General features: G+C 40.2%; 2 pseudogenes; both read right to left on the reverse strand.

The window, feature by feature from the left end:
• Window positions 1-383: 383 nt before the first annotated feature.
• On the reverse strand, window positions 384-1,663 carry LOC121041742 (serine/threonine-protein kinase MARK2-like; annotated as a pseudogene).
• Window positions 1,664-1,770: 107 nt separating this feature from the next.
• On the reverse strand, window positions 1,771-3,121 carry LOC121041097 (serine/threonine-protein kinase MARK2-like; annotated as a pseudogene).
• Window positions 3,122-21,440: the final 18,319 nt, after the last annotated feature.

Below are 21,440 nucleotides of genomic sequence, written 5' to 3' on the forward strand. Positions count from 1 at the left end.
AGGTGGGGCTGAGTGGCAGGCTAGCAGATGGAGCTGGCTGGCCCTGCCTCTTCTCTCCCAGGTGGTTCCTGGCAGCTTTTTTTTTTTTTTTTTTTTTGAGGCGATTTTTATAAGAGCAATTTTAGGTTCACAGAAAAATTGAGAGGAAGGTACAGAGATTTCCCATATATTACTCCTACTCTTGCACAGCCTCCTCCACTTATTAACATCTTCCACCAGAGTGGTACATTTGTTACAGTTGGTAAACCTACATTGACATATCATTTCACCTAAGGTCCTTAGTTTACATTAGGATTCCCTCTTGGTGTTGGACATTCTGTGAGTCTGGACAAATGTGTAGTGACATGTATCCATCATTATAGTATCATATAGAGTAAACTGCCCTAAAAATCCGGCAGCCTGTAAAGCTTAACTGCTTTTGTTATTTTGTTTTTGTGGGGCATGGAGATGCTGGGTATGCATTTAAATGAACCCTGTTGGGAGACCACCGTGGGAGTCTGCACACCTCCACCTACCACCACAGGAAGTCTTCTTGGCCCTGGGGTGCCGCACATGCACAGCACCATTTCTTCTTGTTCAGTTTGTACGGGCAGCTATTTGTGTCAGGCACCTTGCTGAATTCTCGCATCATCTTGTTGGGCTCTATGGAGCTTGTGACAGTCATATTCCCCATAAAGTGCAATGAGTGTGGCTTGACCTCTCCAGGTTTGAGCATCTCCACTTGATTTTTGCTTTTAGGTTCATTCAGGTTCATCCCATCAAATCATAAACAAAGAGGCCTCCATGTACCCTTGAAGGAGCACCTGCTGAAGCAGCCTCCAGTGGCCCACTGCTGGCTGTGGCTGTTACAAGAGGGAGAGGCTGGGGGCACACTGGGGCAAAATCTGCTAGTTCCATGCCTGCTGGAGCCACCCAGTGTGTATGGAGTTTAGTTTGGATTCAACCTGGGGGAAATTGGTATTATCTGAGGTTCTAGCACTGCTGTTGATGCAGTGGGATGAAGGGGAGGCCACAGGGACACACTGGAGGGCTGTGCTGGGCTGTAGCGCTTTACAGTAACCCAACATGGGGTGAGGCCCAGAGGCCTGGTTGAGTTACACCCAGGCTGACTTGGATGCTTGGCATTGGCAAGAAAAGGCCAGGGAGACTGCAGGAGAAACAGAAGCCCCAGAGGTGCTGGGGCCTTGGCATCATTAGGTTATCTTTACCTTTCTGCATGGAGGTCTGGCCAAGGCTGGCTGTTTCCCGAAGTGGGGAATTCCTGCTCTCGTTTGTGCTGGTAGACAGGTTGCTGTTTGCTGAGGGGTGAGGGGTGGTCTCCTTCCTCTCTAGGCAGGATAGGGGGCTGGTAGGCATGATAGTTTTGCTGCTTGTGTTCTGCTGTGTCTCCTGATCCTCTCAAAATCTGCCTTGCTCCTCTGAGTATTCCTAGAGGAGCAATTGTTATTTGAATTGTGTGGCCTCCCTTCCCCCACAAGGCATGTAACGAAGCTCAATCCACAATGTTATTTAGACATAAGGCCTTTAAAGAGGTGATAAAAGTTACATTAGGTCATAAGGCTGGGGCCCTAATTTAATATGACTGGTGTCCTCATATGAAGAGGAGACCCTAGAGTTACACAGGTGCAGAGGAAAGGCCATGTGTGGACATAGGAGGCCAGGAAGATATCTCTCACTTAGAAACCAACCCTCACAGCACCTTGATCTTGAACTTGAGCCTTCAGAACTGTGAGAAAATAAATTTCTGTTGTTTAAAGCACTTCTGTGGCATTTTGCTATGGTCATCCTAGTTGACTAATACAGCAACTAAAGATAGAAATGACAGGTTCACTGAAACTCAGTGCTTGGGATTGGCAGAGACCCAGTGCTGTACCTCATAGGATGGGGAGGGAGTGCTGCTGTTGGTCAGATCTGCTGAAGGCTGGGACTTCAGGGTGAGGGTGTAGACCTGCAGCTTGGATCTCTGGCATCCCAGAAGCAGATAGCTGGTTATCACTTCTTTGTACCTCTGGCCTGTCAATGAGTCCTGGATATTCTCACGGAGTAATCCATGGACACAATCAGCTCAGTCTGTGAGGTCTTTGTACTCAAGAGACTGACTCTACATAAGTCTTTAGTTCCTCATCTTTATGACCCATATTCATCCATGGATCCTTCGTCATTTACTTTAAAGTGCTTCTCTTGCTAGGACATTGAGAATGAGAAATTTCTTGAGCAGGTTTTCACATTCCATGCACAAGTCAAAAGGAAGATGGTATATTCTGCTCACTTCTTCCTGCAGCTCCTTAAAGTTCTGTCCATCAAAGGCAGGGATCCACTGACCAATGTATAGAGAATGATTGCCAGGCTCCACATAGCCATGGCAGGTCCCTCATACTTTGGACCCTGGGAGAGTTCCAGGGAAGCATAAAGGGGGACTGTTCCAAAAGTTATCTAACTTGTTGACAAGGTGAATTAGTTGCTGAAACCAAAGTCTACAATCTTGATGTTCATGTCAGCATCTAAGAGCTAGTTTTCTTTCTTTAAGTCTCTATGGACAATAAACTTGTGGTGCTAGTTCTGTATAGCAAACACTGTTTGGTAGAATTTGACTTTGATCTCTTTTTCTTGCATACTTTCATGAGCCACTAGGTACTCATCTCCACTAGCATACTCTATGACAAGGCTGATTGTCCCTAGTCTCCCTCACTTCACATAATCTCACTATGTTGGGATGATTGAAAGCCTTCATGATTTTTACTTTTCCGGATAGTCTCTGGAGGGTGGAGGAATTCTGATGATCTTATCAGTGATCTTTATGGCTACCTTTTCCTAGTCAGGATGTGTCAGGCCAAGTTCACCACGACAAAGGTACACTTGCTGATGGTCTTGAAGAGTTGGTTGTTGCCAACATGGTTCTCCTAAGCAGAGATGGCTGAGAAGCCCTGTAACATGTTGGATTAACAGCTGGGCTTGAAAGCAAGCTTGGGAATTTAAGCTCGGGATAAGCTGGTGAGAAGCTTGGCCAGGTCACCTCAAAAAAAATCACTTCCAAAGACCACCTGATGAACTGATCTTTATGATGGAATCAAAACACAATGGCAGACTAAAAATGAACTAAAAACAAATACTAAAAAAATGAGAAAAAAAAGATGTGAGAAAAAAGAATAACTTTTAAAAATGAAAGAAAAAAGAAGAAAAAAAGTAAAAGTAAAAAAGAAAAGTCAGAAAAATAGAAAGTGAGAAAAGATAAAGAAAATGGGAAAGTGAGGGAAAAAAAGTAACAAACAAAATATACAAAAACCCACAATGCCAAGGAGAAAACAAGCTAACTTTAGTCAAACAAATGTCCTTCAGGTCATTGAAAACCAGCTTCCTGAACTAGAAGCACAGCAAATCTCAGCCCAACCAGGGGCTTATATAGGTGCTTGGAATTCTATAATAATGGTTGCTGTGAGGTCACAGCAAGAAACGGACCAATCTTGGCTGGTGATCATTCACAGTGTTTTTTCTCATTTTTTTGGTCTAAAAAAATCTATTTGTCTTAAAAAAGAATTGCTGAGAACTCCCAATAGCTTTTTGTTCATGTACATTATATTTATTGATATTATTAGAATTGGAAAACGGTATGATGCTTCAGTGGCTTTTTCATTTCTAGTTTAAAAAACTGTAATAATTTTTTTAGGCTAAGAGTATTTTTAAATGCCCAAATGGGTGGGGATTTTTAATTTCTCTTTTTGTTAACTTTCTTCATTTTATTCATATTTCAGTTTGTAAAATATAACTAAAATACCATTATAAGAATGATGATTCCTCAATATCATCTATTCAGTGTTAAAACTTTTCTCATATATTTTGAAATCTTTTGTTTTTCAGATTGTACACTTGAATCGGGATCCAAACCAGGTCCACATATTGTGATTGGTTGGTATGTCTCTTAAGCGTCTTTTAATCAGTTTTTGCTACGTCTCCTTCTTTCTCTCATAATTTATTTTGGAGGAATTCAGTTTTCTAGTGTCCTTCTGTTTGGATTTGCTGATTGTATTCCTGTGGTGTAGATTAACATGTTCCTCTGTATTTCCTGTATATTGATAGCTCAGTCTTGAGGTTTAATCAGTTTTTACGTGATCTTTTTGGTGAGACTCCTTCATGGGTGCTGTGTTCTTTTATCAGGAGGTACATGGCGTCTGATGGTCTCTTTGTCATGTTAACTGGCTTCCATTCTTATTGCCTAGATCCATTATATCATGACAGGTAGCAAAATACTCTATTATCTGTTCAATTATTAGCCGGAATACTTCTACGAAGAGAAATGTCTCCTCATCTATTGTAAATTTCTAACCCAATTACCTGTGGTCCGAGATGACAGTCTTTGATTCCTGTTCTTGAAATTTGTTGGAGGTGTTTTTAATGGTGTAATACACATACTTTCCCCCCACCCCCACCCCCCAGGTTTTTCTATAGGACTTCTAGGTAAAATTTCACTTCAACAAATGTTTCTGTAACAAAAAGTATTTTGAAAGGTTCTGAACAAAACCAAAGGAATAAATGCCTAAGTGAGGAATTTGGGCATCAAAAACATCTTAGATATTTGAGGTTCTGAGAATATTTGATATCTTGTCAGGGCTGAAAAAATACAAAGGCAGTTATCTACAGTGCTACCCACAGCCCTTAGCATTGTGCCCAACACGCAGTACATGTTCAATGTATTTTACCATTGTTAGTATTATATAATCTATCCATCTCATTTTATGTGTGGGAAACTGGGACTCATTCATTTGTTTGTTCATTATGTTTCCGAGCCCACGTGGTCTGAGGAGGCACTATTCTAGGTGCTGTGGTAAACTGCAAAATAAAGTCCCTTAGTCTGTTGTGCTTTTTTTGTGGGGTGGGAGAAACAAAAGAACAAATTAACAGGTAAGTTGAGAGATGATAATGATATGAAAGGAATAAACAGGGTGATGTGTTAGTGCTATTAGGTGGGGCACTATTTTAGATGTGGTACTAACATTTCCTAAGAGACTACTGGACCAAGAAGGAGTTCAATAGGGAAGATCTAGGAAAAGGATTTTCCAAAGGCTCTGTGGTGGGAATCAGTTTGGCATGATTAAGTTGCAGAAAGGCCATCAGTGTGGCTGACTGTGAACAGGCAGGCAGAAGGGTGATTGAAGGTGAGTCTAGAGAGGCAGGTAGGGGCAGAGAAGAGAATCCAGTTTTTGTGGCCAATTCCACGTTGGTACATTTGGTATCTCACTCTGCATGATTCTGAGGCCCTGACATTTCTGTTTCTTCAGCAGAACATGCGCAGTTCCAAAATACAGTGTTTTAAAAGTCACTTCCCTGATTCTGTCTGCCCTGCTCTGAAGTCTAGACCTGTGTCTTAGGAAGGCAGTTCTTAAGGAAACGTGGCCGCTTTGCTCCAGCCTGAGTTTTCTTTCTGGCTGCTGCAGTCTGCTCCTGCCCCGGGAACTCTGGCGGGAGTTGCTGATTTGAGCAGCGTTGAAGAGCCAGCCTCAGGACGATTCCTGCTTTGCGCTCTGCCCTGACCTCTGGTGGACTCGGCCTGTTAAGACACAGATCAGGCTAGAAACTGGAAGCCTTTGCTTCCTATCCCCACCTGCTGGTATTGGGCTTGGAGTGTGCACTGCACAGTATTTTGAAGACCTCCAGGACCTGCCGAGAGGCACAATGTCAGACACTGCCATGGGGTGGCTGGGTGACTTTGACCATCCAATACCTCTTATTTTGGTACAAGAACCTTTCTTTAGAGTATGGATGGCATCAATCCTGCATGTAGCCCAAGTATAAGGAGTGGGTGCAGGACATGGCCTGACCAATGGGAGCGCACCATTCCTTTGGCCTCAGGGATTGGTCCGGAAAGAGCACATGACCAAAACTGGGCAAATCAGGTCTTCTCTAGGAGTTGGTACAGGGACCCTGGGAGAGAAGGCTCACACTCCTGGATCTAGAATTTTATAGGTCCTGTATATCCGGATTGCCAGTAGCCATTCCTTTGGCCACATGGAAGAGAGGCTGCCTGAGGATTAAATCAACACTGAGGAAGAAGGTGGGGGTCTGGAAATTCAAAGGGAGTTATCATTTCATCTCCTGCTTCTGGGTGTGCTTACAGTGAGCCAATAAATTTCCTTTTTACTCTTAAGCTAGTTTCAGTAGGGTTTTTGTCACTTGCAACTGGAAATCTCCTAATTAATGCAATCAGTACTGGCCATTGTTATCATCAAAACAGTAGTAGGTAATCAAGGGTGAGTTTGAAGAAAATACACTGGGGCACTTTATGACCCTCACCACATTTGTTATTATATACTGTATAGTGATCAGTGTGATTTTTTAAAATGTCAGTCTCTCTATGAGCAGGATCGTATTTATTTGCTCATCACTCTAGCTCACTGGGTGATAGTAAGTTCTCAATAAATATTTGTGGAATGAATCAATAGCTACATGGCAATCTTCACTGGCATGAGAACCTACTTGCCATTAGCCAAAACTATTGTGGTTATCTAGGGGAATGCCCTATTCATCAGCAAGTTATACTCAAGTGAAGTGTTTAGGGGCAGAGTGGGATGATGTCAGCACTTAAGTGGTTCAGCAATAAATAAATACACACACAAATAAGTAAATAAGTAAAAGAAAAAGAAAAGTATATCTGTGTGTGTTAGAGAAAGAAAAGAAAGCAAACACGGCAAAATGCTAATCAGTACTGAAATTAAGTGGTGGCTACAGAGGTGTTCATACTATTCTTCCAACTTTTGAATGCTTGAAAATGATCAAAATTTAGGTTCAGAAAAGAAGAAAGATTACCATTATCTGGATGGGCACTCATGTTTGCCCTGCCTTTAAGAAACTTCCAATCTCCAAATTGTAGGACAAATATACCAGAGAAAGACCATTTGCACTACAAAAGAATTTTTCATTTTTCAGGGGGAAAAATTCTCAAGTCTTCAAATAATACCAGTTATAATGGTCCAGGGAAGGCACTGAGTTCAGCTGTAGGGGAAACTGGAATTAGCCCTATAGAGCAAATCTTCACCTCCTTCTCTTCCTTCCTTCCTCCTTCCCTCCTCCACCTTCTCTTTCCTTTCTTCCTTTTTTATTTTGCTAAAATAGAAAAGATTTTGTTTTTATTAGATTCTAAAGTCACTGTAAAAGAAAACTGCAGACACTAAAGAAAGATATAAAGGAGACAATAACCCATCACTGGATTAAGGTATTACGATTTCTCTATTGCATGACCTAGTGTAAAAACTTAGCCACATATATTAATTTATTTATGAAGCAGGAAAAGATAGACCTACAACATTATTTGTCATGGTGATGGCATCATCACCACCATCATCACCATCATTGTCATCATCATCATCACTGGAGGCTTGCGTCAGGCACTGTGCTAAACGCTTTACTTACTTTAATTCTCACAACTACTGTATGAATCAGAGGAAAGCATGGGGCGGGGGTGGGGGGTGGGGGAGGAGGTTAACTTGCCAAAGGCTGAGTGGAGCTTTAAACTTGCCTGGCTGACTCCAGAGCCTGTGCTCTTAATCACGCACCATTGTTTGTATCCAGTTCTCTAACTTTGTGTGTTTTAGTTATTTCTCAGTCTTAACATTTTATAAACAATGCTTCCAGGAATATCTCAGGGTAAACATTTTTATGAGTCCTCAAAAATCTCAGCCCTTAGGACCCCTGGACTGTATTTCTTTCTGAAATATTAACGAGGCAGATATTCTTATTGAGTAAACAGGAAAATACACTCAACAATGAGTCTTCCTATAAAGTGTGCCACCAAGAGTTGGAAGGGAGTCTTCTGGTTGATCTACTCTGGGCTAGAATCTTCTCTAATAATGACTTGGTGTCAGAGGTAATTACAATAGTAATAACCCTTCCCCCCCTCCCCGCCCCGCCGAACACCTCGCTATGTCACACTGGGCCATGACTTTTTCCTTTGTGATTTTCTTATTCTTTAAAATAATCCTGTGAGGTAGGTGTTAACTGCCTATGTTCAGATGATAGCAAATATCCTGTGGCATCCCTGACAGATGAACACAGCTTTTACTTAACACATGCCTATGAAATGGGAACTCTGTTTTGCAAAGCACTTTGGACCACTTGTGGACTGCTCTAATTGCTGACGTATTATTTTATGTAAGAATTCACTTAAAATCCCTTACACAATTCACCACAGGATTCACTAGATCTCTTTTCACACAATATAGCTTGCACTTGAAAAAGAAAAAAATAACAGTGAACGTAGCTGCCATTATTGAACATGTGCAAGGGGCCAACATGTGTTCTTAGTGCAGTTCTCACCCGCATTACCTCATTTGTGCATTACAACCTCAGGAGTGGTTGTGGGGGGGGAGGGGGGAGGGGGGGCCTGTTATTTTCTCCATTTTATATATGAGGTGGTTGAGGCCTGTAGGTGTTAAGTACCAAGGCCAAGACAGTCCCTTCCCACCTGCATGCATTTTGTCTGTGGCTTTAGAACCTGACCTCCCTAGAAAGTTTCCTGAGGGTGGAAGAGTGAAGCTGGTCAGCGGGGTCACCATAGAAAATGTCAATTTAGAAAGACAGAAAGCAGCTGACCAAGCTCCTTCCCCAAACTCTTCAGTTTTCAGAGTCTTATACAGTATGTATGTGGGTTGTAACAAGGAAAATTTAGATGAAAGTCTAGCAAACATTAATTATCATATCGATAAACATCTATTAATGATGTCATAGTGATTTTATATTTTGTTGAGGGGCTAAAAATAACTTATTGGTAAGATAATAAAACTTACTAATAATTATTGGGTTTCTTTTTATGTACTATGCCTGCTCGTTTAAGAAAAATATTTTATTGAGGTGAAAGTCACGTATCAGAAAATTAACCATTTTAAAATGAACAGTTCAAAACTGAGGGTTGCTGGAGGGGAGGTGGGTGGGGGGATGGGCTAAATGGGGAAGGGGCATTAAGGAAGACACTTATTGGGATGAGCACTGGGTGTTACACATAGGGGATGAATCACTGGAATCTACCTCTGAAATCATTAATGCACTATATGCTAACTGACTTGGATATAAATTAAAAAATTAAAAATTAAAAAAGATAAAATGAACACTTCAGTGGTATTAAGTATATTCAAAATGTTGTTCAACCACCATTTGATTTCCAAAACATTTTCATCACCCCAAAGTAAAACCTTTTACCCATTAAACATATTCTCTCTCTCTCCCCACCTCTTAGTCCCGAGCAACCACCATTCTGTGTTCTGTTTCTATGGTTTTCTTTATTTTGGCTATTTCATAGCAAGGAAAATTTGTATGTGACTTTTGTGTCTGGCTTTTTTGGTTAGGATGGTTTGGAGGTTCATCCATGTTATAGCATGTATCAGTACTTTATTCCTTTTTTATGGATGAATAATATTCTATTATGTTTGTCTATTCATCTGTTGATGAATTTTTTCATCTTTTGGGCAAGTAAATCCCCATGGTCATCCTCCTTCTGATATTGGTGATAGTAGCTATCATTTAAGAGTACATTATATGATTTATACTGTTATTTCTCCATTTTACAGATGGAGAGACTAAAGTTTATAAAATTTAAGCACTTTTTCTAAGTTATATACTAGTGATAGAGCTGGGATTAAAACCCAGGTCTTGGTGACTCTAAAACTGTCAGTATGTGATGATTATGTGCCTGAGTTTCCTGTCTTTCATAAAGATGATTTTTAAAAAATTGCAGTGGATACCTGCTGACCATCAGTGATAAAAACCACTAATCAGTGAGTTCTGAAATCAATTTAGTGGGTCACAAACCTCATCAGAAACTGAAATAGAATGGAATAGAATGGAAAATGTTATGTAGTAAGAGTATTACTTTGTGAAACTCTCATTTCAGTTACATGTGTGTGGCATGTATGGGTGTGTCTGCCCTGCCATGATGTAAAATATATTTCTTTTTTTTTAAAGAATATTTTTTAACGTTTATTTATTTTTGAGAGACAGAGAGAGGCAGAGCATGAGGAGGGGAGGGGGAGAGAGAGAGAGAGAGAGAGAGAGAGAGAGATACAGAATCTGAAGCAGGCTCTAGGCTCTGAGCTGTTTGTTAGCACAGAGCCCGATGCGGGGCTCAAACTCACGAACTGCAAGACCATGACCTGAGCCGAAGTCGGAGGCTCAACCGACTGAGCCACACAGCCGCCCCAAATATATTTCTTATTGTGGGTCTCAGTCAAAAGTTTTTGAAAAGTGTTGCACTAAGCTACTCGCAGGTTCATTTTTTCCCCCTTATGTATGAACTTCTTTGTGCCTAAATGGTCCTTGTTAGTTTCTGCATTCTTAAATATGGAGATGTTCCTCTCATCCTCCAAATTCACAAATCACAAATTCCCTGAAGTACATTTTTTGCTCCCTCACAGTCATCCCTGACTTACCTTACATGCCCTTTTAAGATTTGGTTGGTGAGTGCCAAATTTGGTGCTGCATGCCTTTGAAGTTCTGTTCACAATCCGCAAGTACATAGTTTGCTTGGTTATTAAATGACAAGAAATGTGCACATTTAATAAACACTTTAATAGATGATAGCCCACATCGATCCCATTCAACACAAGCAATAATTGTGCTCATTTGTCACTTATTGGCACCCACATCAGATGGGTGAGATGTGGAAGAAGACATCTTCCCTGCTGTTTGTCACACAGTGCGAGTGCAATGTGGAGCTCTAGTCCCCAGACAGCCTCCGGGAAGGGGCCCTGTGGATATGCAGATGATAATTTCACATGGTGAATGTTGGGTTTTCTTCACGTCAGTAGCTATCCACAGCAGTTCTCTAGGGACCCTTTCAAAAGCCAGTTTGAAAACGTGTTCCTTAAAACACAGAATTTTATTAATAATGAGAACATATTAAAAATGCCAAGTTGTTGCTGGGAAAGTCCAAAAGCGGTCTTTTAATAAACTAGAGTGAATTATAGCTTAAATCTACAAAACAGAATTAGGGTTTAAATTTTTTATTTCTGTACTATAAATGCAAGAATTCAGTTTCTTATTGAAATGTTAAAAAAAAAAGTCATGTCGAAAGTTAAAGGGGTTCTTGATTGGGTGGGGATGATGCGGAGACTGGTCATTCAGTAAATGTTGTTGAAATACCCATTGTGTGTAAAATACTGTGCCTAGTGTTGAGGATACAAAGGAAAAAAGTATGTTATAACAAGCTACTTCAGGAAGCTATCCAAGAGAAAAACTCCTGTCTGTGTTCAGACATTTAAAGAAAGTTCATCAAGATCTTGTATGTCATCAATGGTAGGAAATTAGAACCATAATGTCTGTTAAAAAGGGAATAGTTATATATGTTTTGGTAGAAGCATAGAATGTGATACAGAAAACCATTACAAAGAAAGAAGTAGACCTTTAAGACGATCATGAGAGAAAAGCAGATTTTAATGTGAACAGAAGCATGCTCTTGTGAAGAATGTGTCTCATTCACTGTTTTATTTCAAGCATCTAGAATAGACCTTGGCATATAGTAAGTGTTTGGTAAGACTATGATAACATTTTAATGAAAATATCATTAAATTTTATTAAATAAAATTTTATTTTTATTTTATTAAATAAAAAGCATTATTTAATAAAAATATTTGTACACAGGTATACATCAAACTGTGAAGAGTGGTTAACTCTGAGGCATATGCTTGGGGATGGAGAAAGGGGGGACTTTGGGAGGGCAGAGATCAAACCTTGCATGGGTCCCAGTGCTTGTTAAGTGCACTCAGTGTCTATGAAGTATAAACAACCAATGTTTTGAGTTAGGCCTATAGTTGCCTGATTCATTTTTGTATTCTATTATTTTATTTATTTTTTTAAGTAGGATCCATGCTCAATGTGGTGCTTGAACTCATGACCCTGAGATCAAGGGTCACATGCTCTACCAACTGAGCTAGCCAGGCATCCTCATTTTTGTATTCTAAACAGTGACTAGAAGGATGCCTTGAACGTAGTGGTTGCATCAGACACTATTGGCTGCTTACATAGCAGCTGTTCCTCATTTCTTCCTAAGTTTATACACCCCCCAGTTTTCAGGCTACAATATGATCTGGGAATGTGGACCATTCCCCTGAGTACAGGGTCTAAACCTAGTTTAGTAATTGCATTCCCCATTTGCTCCAGAGATTTAGGGGTGGCCATGTGACCAACTTGTGGCCAGTGAGATGTAAGAAGAAGTCTTCTGGGAGGGATTTTGCTTCTGAGTAAAATGAGATAGGCGAGGAGATTAGCTTTTTTCTTGTCTTAAATGTGGTTGTGTGAAGCTATGATGTTTGGAGTTGAGGCAGTCATATTGCTAAAGCAAGAAGCCCAAATGTAAAAAGTAAAGATTGAAGAGCAGAAAGGTAGAGAGTGTCTGGGTGCTAGGTGACATTGTGAAGCCTCTGTATCAGTCCTGAAACTTCCAGAAAGCGACTTGAATTGTGAAATTTGCAAGCAACTATTAGGTATGCATTGCTACTTGTGGTGAAAGCAATTCTAAGCCTATACAGTGGTCTAAAAACAGGGTTGCATTAGTGGATTCAAGTATTAATGAATTCAAGGAGGTAACAGTCTAATTGGGGACATAAGCTGTATAAATAAAAAAAAAAAAAAAAAACCTTGACACTGCAAGATGATGTGTACGGAATGAATAATGCAGCCTGGTGGGCCTATCGGGAAGGCCTTCATGGAAGATACCAAAATGTGAACTGTTTTACAAAGAACTTAACTAAATAACCGACCTATTTTAAAAAAAAAAGTGAACTGATGCTTGAAGGCTGGTAATAGTAAAGGTGTGGATTTAACAATTAGCTGTGCAAAAAAAGGCAATTTAGTTTTTGATTGCTTAAATTGGTCTCATTTTTGAGACTTCATTCTGCTTGATGTTCGGAAACATAATACTAGTTTATTCTAGCTATAGTCAGTCAAGTCAGTATTTTCTACCCTCCTTCCTTATCTCTAGAAGATATCTAAGTACTGATGGGCTCATGTGGTGTCATGGAGTTGGAGTGGGGACATTTGATCCTATGTTGGTGACTGTTGACAATGGCAGTACTTCTCAAACATGCATATCACCTGCATGTTTATGAAAATGCAGACTCTGATTCAGAAGGTCTAAGTAGGGCCTGAGATTCTGCATTTCAAGCCCTCAGGTGATGCCATTGCTGCTATCCTGTGGACCACACTTTGAGCACTAAGGAGATGACTCTGCTTACAATCACTGCTTTGGAGCTCTTTCTTTTCAGTTTTTTAGAAGCCAGGCTTGAATGGGGCAGGTCCCCACCACTAGTCATAGTCATTAAATCAAACTTTGGTTTAATTCTCTATTGTCTTTTTCCTCCTATTTTATATATGACTTATGTTTTTGGTTTTTCCTTCTCTCCTGTGGCTCCGCTGGCTGTCATGAGCTGGGAATGTGCCACTGAAAAAAGGTGGCACATGTAATTCATTGTGAAATGGAATCTTTCATTGTAATACAATTAGCAGTGGACATGTCTGGTTTTACTCTGGGAAAGCAATATGGAAAGAGTTATTTAAATTAGTGAAAGAGTATTAACATATAATTAATACAGGATTGCTCTGTTGGATAAAATTCCATTGTGTGTGGCACATGTATGCCTGTGTATGTTATGCCAGACAATGACAACTATAACAATTGTTTTTAGTGTTGATTTCCTGACTGTCACCCATGCTGATTTCTGTCTGCTAGTGAGATGGGTGTTAGAGGAGGAGTAATCAGAATCATTATACTTCTCAAAGATCCATTTTTCTATAATTCAGAGAGAGGTCTTGCAAGTTCAAGCAGGAATAGTAGCTAAACATAGTAGCTAGGGACCTTGAGTTGATCATCAAAGCTCCCATTAGTGCAAGAGGTGGAACTTTTCTTAATAGAAATTACTGTAAATGGATATAAGAGTCATGGGGGTAATTGACTAACCAAGGCTTAAGCATGTTTGCGGAAAGCAAAAGCCACAAAACAGTATGCCTTCCCCCATTAGCCCCTAAACAGAAGTGAGTGGCAATTGCTGGTAATCCATCTCGAACCAAGAGTAGAACTCTTTAGGATGTCAAATTACATGGAAATTGTAATGAGATTGCTAATGCTCATTGAATCTGTAGATCGTGTCTTTTATAGGAGTTGGGTTATTTTCTAAGACATTATATTTTACTTACCTTGAACCTTCTGTAGTTGAACTGTCTTGGTAATACACCTTGGTGGGATGATGTGTTCTAGGCTCTTTGGAGAATGTTCTGCTATTCTTTCTGTTGCTGGGTTTGACACGTGACTTGCCTTGACTGTCTGGAATTTTAAAATGTAAGCAATGGTGCCATCCAATGGTGTCTAAGCAGCCTTCTGATAGAGAAGAAAATAGAATTTACTTTGAGGAGATAAGCTTCATGAAGCTCTATGCTCAAATGTGGCTCCCAGGCTCCATGGATTATGTCTGTGTCTCAGTGGAGAGCCAGGTTCTTTGATTCTTGTCATTGTTGGGAAAAGTGACCTTGGTGGAATTCTCTAGTCTTGTCCAGTGAAAGTCACATCTCTCCTGAAAATGGGAAATTTTCTATGTTCTCCTGGCTTTGAGAATTAGGATCTTCATTTTTAAAAAGTAGGGAACTGGTTTTGAATACAAAACAATGTCTGGTGTAGTACCAGTAAAAGCACTGTATTTTGAATACCCACACCTTTTCACCGCTATTTAAAAATCCTATCCTCAAATCTATAACCCTGTTTAAGCAGAAGGCTCCATGCATTGGATCCTGTGCAACTCGAGGTGTTTAAATAATTGTAACTGAAGGAACACCTGGGTGGCTCAGTCAGTTTGGCGTCCAACTTCAGCTCAGGTCAGGACTTGCCATCAGGATTGACCCCGTGTTGGGCTCAGTGCTGATAGCTCAGAACTTGGAATTTTCTTTGGAATCTCTCTCTCTCTCTCTCTCTCTCTCTCTCTCTCTCTCTCCCTCTCTCCCTCCCTCCCCTGCTTGTGCTCTGTCTCTGCCTCTCAAAAATAAATAAACTTAAAAAAAATTTTTTTTTTAGATAATTTAATTGGAATCCGGATGTGGCAGACTTCCTGAGGAAAGCTGGTGTTCCTGCTATTCTCTATTCTCTAGGGTCTTTGGTGAACCCCCAGTTCTAGGACACATAAACAAAAATGCATTTTTTACTGAGGATTTCAGGAAGAAACAGGGAAGATGATTTCTACCATAGACCGTGTAATAGATAGCTAATGAAGATCTCATCCCTGTTCTGTCCTCTGCCAGCAAACTTGTCATTCCCCATCTCTTACTCCACATAGTATTTGAAGACTCCTTTATTATGCAAGTTACTCAGTGTATGTCCTCAACTTACAGACCCCCCTTCAGCAAAACAAAACCCTGGAATTAGCTTCAGAGTGGTCTTCTATTGCCTCCTGAAGGCTTCCTCCCTCATCAAAGCTTTCAATTTAGTTATTCATCCAACTAAAATTATTTGGGTGGATGGCTTCTCCCGCTCAGTAAAGAAGATTTTTCTCCATAATGTTATTAAGGTATATCCTGCCTACTTCCAAAAATGACTGTGAACCATTAAGAGATTCAGATGTATGTAAATACTGAGTAATCAATTACATAGTCCAATACCAGACATCATTCACTTTGTTACTATTTATCCTGTTGCCCCTGGTTGCTCCTTCAAAAGAGTCCTTCAACCATTCCAAGTGGATTTTTTTGTCCTTACTTAACTTTTTTTTCAGTCTCTTGGTAACTCCCTTCTTATCCCCCTGCTGAGGCTGGCCAGCTAGCCTTGTTCTTCCTGGAAGCACTCTCTTAGATTCTCTCCCTCTCCAGGATTTCTTAGACCTGGTTGCTGTTATACTTGAAAGGTGTTAATGAATGACAATGATGTAATGTATCATGGCTGCAGGACTATTTGCATTTAAATGGGGACTTTTACATTTCCACAGTCTGAACCCAGAGAAATGACTCCTTGAGGAGAATTACAGTCTTAGGGGCAGGCCAATGAGGCAAGCATTTGGCTGTATATAACAATCATTATACATGGATGCCCCTACCCCTGGGTGAGGGTTAGATGTACTGCGTGAGATGGGTGGGGGAATGCAAGTGTCAACTGAAAAGAACACATTTGACATTACAAAATAATTCTGTATTTGATGGCTTGTATGAACTGCCCCACACTACAGGGTACAAATGTAATGATGTCTCTTTGACTGTCCTGTTCACTGTTGTATTGCTAGTTTTTTTTTTTTAATCTCCTTTTTCTGTTTATTTTGTTTTGAGAGAGAGAGAGAGAGAGTGAGCAAGCAAGGGAGGGGCAGAGGGAGACAGAGAGAGAGAATCCCAAACATGCTCTGTGTTGTCAGCTCAGTGCAGAGCCCAGTGTGGGGCTCGAACTTACCAACTTTGAGATCATGACCTGAGCCGAAATCAAGAGTTGGACGCTTAACCAACTGAGCCACCTGAAAACCTTTTTATTGAGGAATCATCAAAATGCAAAAAGCTGCACATATTTAGTATACAACTTTGTGAGTTTGGAAATGGGTATACACCCATGAAACTATCACCATAAATCAATGCCATAAATGTATCTGCCACCTCTAAGAGTTTCTTCCCATCCTACTTATTTAGTGATAAGAACACTGAACTTTAGATCTACTCATTTTGCAAACTTTTAAGTATACAGTATTGTTAACTATAGGCACCGTGGTGTGCAGTAGATCTCTGGGACTTATTAATCTTGCATAACAAACTTTGTACTCTTGACAAACACCTCCCTGTTTAACACTCTTTCCCACCCCTGCCCAGTGTTTTGTGTCCTGGCACCATAGTAAGTGTTCAATAATAATTTGCATAGTGCAAGGATGGATACATAGATGGTTGATTTTTCAGTAGATTGTTTAAACTCTTCCTCATACACAAGAACTCCAAATATCTCTCCTGAGACTTCCATGACCTGAACATTTCTATGAACTGCAGGATTTTTTTTCTTAGTCTTCAACGGTGAGTGGGGCATCTAGTTCCTTTTTTCTTTCTTTGTGCCAGACTGTGCTGCTGGTGAAGCTGAATTCTTCACAGTCCCAAGAGTCTGGTTCACCTGAAAGAGCCATAGGAGCTCTCCAAGAAGAACCTTCCACTCCTTCAGGGCCGGGGTGAATGGGTGCACAGAGCTCTGGCTCAAGACTGCAAATCTGAGCCTTTCCCTGTGTTCATGGGCACAGCTACATCCCAGGACACAGCCTAGTGGACATCCAATCCTAGCTGCAGATATTTGCAATGGGGGAAGAAATGGAATCTGGTAACATATAATGCATGTGAACTGCTTAGTATAGTCTCTGGCATATAGTAAGCATTTAGTAAATGAAACTAATTTATAAAGTGTGAATGTATTAAGGTAGATTGGGTGGCTGCAATACAGAACAAAATTTAATGGCTCAAAGGAAAAAAATTATTTCTCACTCTTGTTACGGAGTCAGGTGACTATTCCAAGTGTTAAAGAAAACTTTTTAGACAATTTAGTTATAAGCATGTATCAGAGTATTATTATGGTCATGCACATAAGAGAAATCACCCTAGAAGGCTGCTTCCCAAATTCACTTTTGGCAGAGAACCTTGGTAGGAAAAGGGTTTAGTTAGATAATCACTGTTAGAGTAGACACAGAAAGAAAAGTAAGTCTGGTTAAAGGTCACTAGATCTTTGATTGACAGTTGGCAACTGAGTGTGTGGGTAATTGGGCATGTGGGTAATTGGTTTCCCAGAGCAAACCTTAATCCCATTCAAGTTCACAGGAAATTGTTTAAGCATTTTATCAGGAATGCTAACTTCTCAGAAAGAGATTGTGAAGCAAAAAGCTTCTGTCCTCAGACCAGGTTTGGAACAATTTTTCTTATGTGGGACTACGGACCCCTCTGTCCCATCCAGTCATTAAGGAACCCTGGATGATGACAGCTCTTCCATTGTTAGTATATGGCTTTAATGTCCTTTTGGTCACTGTCAGAACAGAGATTTTGTCTTAAGCAAATGAACCAGAGGTTGGAAATAGAACTTCTGCTTACACATCACTGAGAACTTAGTTACACAGTCACCAAGCAGCAAAGGGGGCTAAGAAATGAAATCCCTGATTGGCCATCCAGGTCCTAGCTGCAGATCTTTTACTATGGGGGAGAAATGGAGCTTGGGGACAGCAATGGTCTCTGCCACAGTGAGACTGTGCCTAGCCCTTCATATTCTACTGTGTTCTACTGTATTCTACTGTGTTCTGAGCAAGAGTTGGCAAACTGTGGCCCACAGGCCAAATCACACCCACAGCTATTTTGTAAATAAAGTTTTATTGGAACACAGCCATGCTCATTCATTCATTTATTGTCTATGGCTGATTTCATACTACAACAACAGAGTTGAATAGTTGAGACAGGGACTACATGGTCCAAAGCCTAATATATTTATTATTTGGCCCATTATAGAAAAAGTTTGCTGACTCTGTGTGGGGCGTCCTGATTGTGTGGGGGCTGGCAAGGCAGGTCGTGGAAGAATTCACTGAAGGCAGAAAAATCAGACAAAAGTTTGTGGAAGGGCACCTGGGTGGCTCAGTTGGTTAAGCGTCCAATACTTGATTTCGGCTCAGGTCATGATCTCACAGTTTGTGGAATTGAGCCCTGCATCGGGGCTCTGCACTGACAGCATAGAGCCTGCTTGGGATTCTCTCTCTCAGCTTCTTTCTCTCTCTCTCTCTCTCTCTCTCTCTCTGCTCCTCCCCTGGTCATGCACACACTCATGCATGTGCTCTCTCTCTCTCAAAAAAAAAAAACACCATAAAAAAAAGTTTATTGAATACACTGCAAGGAAGCAGCAGGGAGGGCAGCAAAGGAGAAACTGTCTGCCATGAAGTGGTAGTGATGGGCCACAGTTATAGGGTGCAGTAAAGAGTGTGGGGACATATGGAATTTTCCCTTTTATGGTAGAAATGGCGCCTGATTGAAATTGGTCAGTTAGGGCCTCTGGCTTTTTTGAGGTGTGTTGCTTAATGAGCCTGTTTGTGTCAGCTCAGTGGTCACTGTGGGCCCTTTGCCTGGCTCAAGTTTCCATTGCTCAAACCTGTTGCCTACAAGTGGCTTCCAGATTGTTTTAGAGAGGGTCCTGAATTGCCCACAGAAATTAAACTGCTGAATTAAAGCATATGTGTGTTTAAATTTCGGTAGGGGTGCCTGGGTGGCTCAGTTTGTTAAGCCTCCAACATCAGATCAGGTCATGATATCACCGTTCGTGAGTTCGAGCCCTGTGTAGAGGGCTCTGTGCTAACAGCTCGGAGCCTGGAGTCTGCTTCAGATTCTGTCTTTGTCTCTCTGCCCCTCCTCTGCTCACTTTCTGTCTCTGTCTCTGTGTCTCTCTCTCAAATATAAAATAAAGCATAAAAAAAAAATAAATTTCAGTAGATTTTGCCCTTTATACTTGCCCTTTGCCTTTTATACTTGCACTAGCAATATATGAGATTGCCTGTTCCCCAGTATCCTCACCAGCACCGAGTGACATCAAACTTCCCTGTGGCCAATTTGATATGTGAGAAATGGTATTTCACTATCATTTAATTGCACTTATGTTATTAGTAGTAAGATTTAGTTTTAGGTATTAGTTATAATAAGAAATATATTTGGTTTTTGTCCCTGATTCCTGATACAAATCTCCTAAAATCCATGGAATTTGCTAAATGATAGGAATTCGCTAAATGATAGAAATATTTTTTGATATTAACAACAAACCCCTTTCAGCCACACCTGAGTTTATATTAATGAGGTGGCTTTTGGAAAGCCCCAGTGGATGGGGCTAGTTATTAGGGGAACCAACCAGGATTATTAGATTGGAATTTACAGTCTCCAAGATGGAGGGGAGAGGAGGTGGAGGTTGGATCAATCAATCAATCATGCCTACATAATGAAGTAATGAAGCCTCAACAAATCCCCAGAAGAATATGGTTTGGAGAGCTTCTTGGGTGGGGGACATGTGGAGGTGCCAAGAGAGTGCCACACAAGCTTTGTGCCCCTTTCCCCATACCTTGCCCTATGCATCTCTTCCATCAGGTTGTTCCTGAATTATATCCTTTTATAATAAACTGGTTATCTAGCAAGTGACACTTTTCTGAGTTCTGTAAGCTTCTCTAGCAAATTAAATGATCTGAAGGAGGGGATCTTGGGAACCTCTCATTTATAGGCAGTGAATCAGAAGCACAGATAACGATCTGGACTTGTGATTCACCTCTGAAGTGACAGTCTTGTAGGACTGAACCCTTAACCTGTGGGATCTGATGCGATCTTCAGATAGTGGCAGAATTGAGTTAAATCATAGGGCACCCAGCTGGGGTTGCAGAATTGCTTGATGTGTGGAAGATCCACACCTTTGGTTTTAGAAGTAAAGTAGTATGAGAGTAAAGGAGAGATACAGAGGAATGTATTTTTCTTTTATACTGATTGCAGTTGAAACTAATCATGTTTTTAGAGTATTTGTACTTCCTATTTTATGGACTGTCTGCTGGCAATCTTGGCACATCAGTTGGCAAATATTGAGTTGTTGATTTTGCATAATAAGTTTTAGGAGCTTTTTATATGCTAGGGAACTGAGCTCTTTATGATAGGAATTGCACAGATTTATCTCATTTTTAAAAGATATTCATTTGACTGTATATATGGAGGTTTTTGCTATACAAATTTTTAAAATTTTTGTGTAGTCAAATTTATCAGTCTTCTCTTCCAAGACTTCTGATTTACATGTCATGCTTAGAAAGCTTTCTGCCCTTTTTTTTCTAATAATTTTGTGGTTTTCAGTTTTTACATTTAAATGTTTGCTCCATCTGTAATTTATTTTGTTTGAGGTTAGGGGAATGGATTCGATTTTCTGTTTTCTAAATGGCTACCCATTGTGTGAATACCATTTCTTTAATAATACATTTTTATCATATGTTAGTTTCCTATGTTTTGGGGTCTATTACTGGAATATTCTACTGATATGTCTATTTATGGGTCACTATTATGTTGCTTTAATTAATACAGCTTTATATCATATTTTAATATCTGGCAGGGCTAGTTTGACCTCATTACTTTTTTTAATAGGATTTTTCTGGCTAGTTTTACTTGTTTATTTTTCCATGTGAAAATAGTTCAAACATACTGCTGATAATTTTTATTTGCATTGCATTAAATTTATATATTAACTTGGCAGGATTGACATCTTTATCAAGTTGATGTTGAGTTCTTAAGCATGGACATAATATACCTTCCCATTTGAAGAACTTGTGTTGTTTTTAAATTACTTTTTGCTTATTGACTGAATTTTTCCAACTGTGAAAATCTTTCTGAGCCTGGGCCACTCGGTTCATTTCTTAAGCTCGTGTAAATTATTGTTTTTAATTGCTGAGACACAACCTGTTCCACAAATTGAGAAGATCTGTGTTATAATG

This window comes from Herpailurus yagouaroundi, unplaced genomic scaffold, assembly GCF_014898765.1.
Source record: "Herpailurus yagouaroundi ecotype Mexico unplaced genomic scaffold, PumYag 29, whole genome shotgun sequence".
NCBI classification, from domain to species: Eukaryota; Metazoa; Chordata; class Mammalia; order Carnivora; family Felidae; genus Herpailurus; species Herpailurus yagouaroundi.